This window comes from Adiantum capillus-veneris, chromosome 23 (genome assembly GCF_014529385.1).
Source record: "Adiantum capillus-veneris isolate H3 chromosome 23, ASM1452938v2, whole genome shotgun sequence".
In the NCBI taxonomy this organism is placed as follows: domain Eukaryota; kingdom Viridiplantae; phylum Streptophyta; class Polypodiopsida; order Polypodiales; family Pteridaceae; genus Adiantum; species Adiantum capillus-veneris.
In genome coordinates this window covers 81,500,482-81,504,334 of record NC_140953.1, presented here as the reverse complement: position 1 = coordinate 81,504,334, position 3,853 = coordinate 81,500,482, and the positions used below count along the sequence as shown (strand labels likewise).

The 3,853-nt window shown below is 45.3% G+C and overlaps 1 pseudogene; it reads right to left on the bottom strand.

Annotated features, from left to right (window-relative positions):
- Window positions 1-513: 513 nt before the first annotated feature.
- Window positions 514-1,364, bottom strand: LOC147428065 (uncharacterized; annotated as a pseudogene).
- Between the last annotated feature and the right edge of the window lie 2,489 nt (window positions 1,365-3,853).

Sequence of the window (3,853 nt, the reverse complement as noted above, 5' to 3'; positions counted from 1 at the left end):
GATCAAATGTTGATATCATAAGGTTGTAAATAGGACAAGGGGTGCTAGATACAGGTGCTATTAGGTTTGTGATAAGGGATTTGGAGCAAGATGTCTGCACGACACTCTATTGCGAGGTTGTGTATGCCGAATGCAGCCCTTTGCAGGTCAAGTATTGGTTTTTTTAGCTTTTCTAGTAGGCGAAAGGTGCTATGATGTGTATGCTGAATCGAACATCAAGGTCAACAGAGTCGAGATCTTTGTGCAGCTTCAAAGTCGTTTACTATTTGGGCATCATTTCAAGCTCAAAACGATGGTCGACCATGGCAAACACTATTTAGGAGAGTCCTTTTGGTGATCGGGTTGGAATCTGGACCATTAGCACAGCGAAGTTCGGGTATCAGGGGTGCTGCAATTCCCAGAGGAAAGGGTGCCATTTGTGGCTTTTCATGCAGCATGAGCAACCAGAGACAAGGACTGAGGGTAGTAAAGAAGAGGGTTTTTTTTGGGAGCACGAGGGGCCATGATCGAGGGTTGGTGCAGATCCACTGGGTGCAGGGGACGAGCTCTTGGGGGACGAGACCTGCAGATGGTCATGGAGAAGGACAAATAAGCAAAGGAAAGGCAGGAGAGCGGGGTCGCTATCACGGGTGGCCGCCAGTAGCCCGCCAGTAGGTGGAGAGGAAGACCGCCAAGGGGCTTGGCCATGAAGGTGGCGCCATGCATGGGAGCAGGTAGGGACCATGGCTGGTAACGCCATGAAGGAGAGCCGCCAGGGCCAGTAGCAAAGGGACTGGGAGAGCCTCCACAGAAGGGAAAGGCCCGGTGGGCATGCAAAGGGGGCGGGTTGACGGGGACCTCCACAGAAGTGAAGGAGGGTGTTGCATGTAGCCACAGGGGCACTGCTAGTTAAGGTTTTTGGGGCCGAGGGCAGAGGGCCAGAGAGCCATCATAGGGGTGGATTGCCAAAAAGCGTGGCACTACACAATAGGTAGAAGGGCCACAGGGTGGCGGGCTCCATACAAGAAAAGGGGCGCTATTGCTTGGGTGAGCAGGGCAGGACAAAGCCGCCAAGGGCCATGGCTTGGAAGAGAAGGTGTCGGGCTGCCTTGGAGTGGCCTTGAAGAGCGCTATAGAGAAGAGGAGACCACCATGGGCTCGTAAAGCAGCAAAGGGGACCAAGGTTGAAATAAGGGGACCATGGACAGAGGAGCCAAGGGCTTCCAAGAGGAGATGCCATCAGAAGGACAGGTTTTTTTGGCCAGCGGGTAGCCGCCAAGTGATTGAAGGAGAAGGGGTTTTTGCGGGGCTCCATTGTATTGGTGGCCGAGTGATTGCAAGAGGGTGGCTGATTTTTGGCCATGGGTTGATAGGAAGTCTTCCATCTAAATTGATTAGAAGCAGAGGTGCTGTAAAGCATGCACAAATGTATTAACTATGTTGCCATCATGCCCGAAATCGTTGTGATGGAGTTATTACTTCTGATTTTATTTGAGTGTTTGTCTTTGATCTATTCTTCTATCTCGTCTTGTGCCGGTTAATCCATGGCAGCATGTGGCTTTGGATCGTATGAGTGTGTGCAGAGAGAGAAGGGGAGAGATAGTGCAAATTATAGTCAGTGAGAGAGAGAACTGATGCAAGAGTGTGATGGTGTGTTGCTAGGTCAATTATGTGTGGGTGTTCAGGAGTGATTGTGTATGATCGAGAATGCTAGTAGGCGAGCCTGTGCATTGGAAGTTTGCAAAAAGTGAGTGTGTGTGTGTGTGTGTGTGTGTGAGAGAGAGAGAGAGAGAGAGAGTTTCTGTATGGTTAGGGGTGCTGGATATTCCCTGGGCTATAAAGAGGCAGTTTGGCGTGTGTTGGGTTTGATCCCCCTTCTCCCTTTCCAGCATATGCTCCCCTTCAAAATCGAGCACTTTGATCACATTGATCCGTAGTGGTGGTCCGTGCTATTGCTGTTGTCATAGAAGCTTCCATTTTGCGATGCGCTCACGGGCTTCTGCTTGAGCTTCTTTGACTACCCGCTGCATTTCTTGCGATCGTTTCTTTTTCTCATGGATTTGTTGAAGCATGCTCTAGGTTAGTGGTAGATGATACTTTTTTAGGTGACAGCCACTAATCCAATTTGGCATTTCTTCACCCTCCAATGTAGAAAGCTTGACAGCTCCACGTGGTGATATATCGGTGATCACCAATGGTCCCATCCCTTGCTTTTTAAGTTTTTTTTGCATGTTGTTTCAATGTGTAAACCAGGACATAGTCTCCTATTTTAAACTCTTTCGAACGTATATGCTTATTGAAAAACTCCATTTGTCGCCTTTTTTGAGCGTAGATAGAGGCTATGGCCATCAGGCAAAGCTCGTCTAATTTTTCAAGGTCATCGACTCTGGAAGACAATTCATGGCCTATCCATCCAATTTGTTTAGCTTCTTAGAGTGGGGATCAGGAACTCCATCGTATTGAGGCCAAACACCATGTTGTACGGTGTTGTCCCAATTGAGGCTTTGTATGCTACCCTATAAGCCCACAGTGTGGCGTGTAACTATTGGCCCCAATCTTCTCTTGAGTAAGACACTATTTTGGTCAAAATTGTGTATATAATCTTATTGCTAGCTTCAACCTGTCCACTAGCCTGTGGGTGGTATAGAAAAGACTTCCTGTGAACTACCATGAATTTGTTCAAAAGATTTTTGATAACTTCATTAAGAAAATGTGTGCCACGATCACTGATAATTTCTATAGGTAGGCCATATTTAAAAAATATATTTTTGTATAGAAATTGTGCAGTGGTCCTTGCATCTTCTTTCTATGTGGCCGTAGCTTCAGCCCACTTTGTGAGATAATATGCAGCCACAATGATATATTGGGCATGAATTATGTAAGTTGGGGGTGAAATTGGTCCGACAAAATCTATATCCCACTTAGCAAAAGCTTTGGCTCCTATCATTGGTCTTAAAGAAATCTCATCTCTCTTCATCGGTACTTTGGTACGCTGACATGCATCGCATCTCTTAACATATTCATTAGCATCCATGTGTAATGTAGGCCACTATATTTGAGCGGTTAAGACAATTTTGGTCGTCTTATCCCTTGAGAAATGGCCTCCACTGAGTCCTTCGTGTGCTTGCTCTAGGATTGGTAAATACATGCTTTTGGTTTGCAGGTATCTTGAGCTGATTGTCCTTTCGTCTCTTATGCAGTTGATGTTCAATAAGTACAAAATCTCAAACCTTTATTTCTATGGCCCATTGTCGTGTCCTAGAGGTATGTTCTAGAAATGTTCTCGTGGTTAGATAGCCAACAATGTACTAGCTCCATTTTGGTGAAATTGTCACTTGAAACAGTGTAGATGTTCTACTGGAGGTTTAGACCTATAGGTTGCACATTTAGCAATGTACTCTTGAACATCAGTGCGCATATTTAGCCAATAAACTCCTAACCATTGCAAGTGCTGGTATGTTTTCTTTTGTGAGCAATGAAATGCTAATTCCTGAACATGTGCTTCCAAAACATAACAATCGTACCCCTCTGGACTTATGCATAAGCGCAAAATGTTGTTCGATCCTAATCCATACAAACATCCACCAATTAATTGGAAATGTCGTGATTGTCAAACCATTCGTCTTTTAAATTCATGTCCTGTTCTATCGAACTCACCTCCATAGGATAGTAAATCGACTATCTCGTGAGACCATTTTGGTATCATTTCAACGTTGAAAAGATATGCATTAGGGATGTCATCGTCTACCCCTTCTGGAGCTTCTCCGTTTGGCAGTCAAGAAAAGTGATCTACTCGTAGATGCGTCTTTCCTTTTTTTTACCACAACAATAAAATCAAACCCTAGCAATATGACAAACCATCGTACAATTCTTC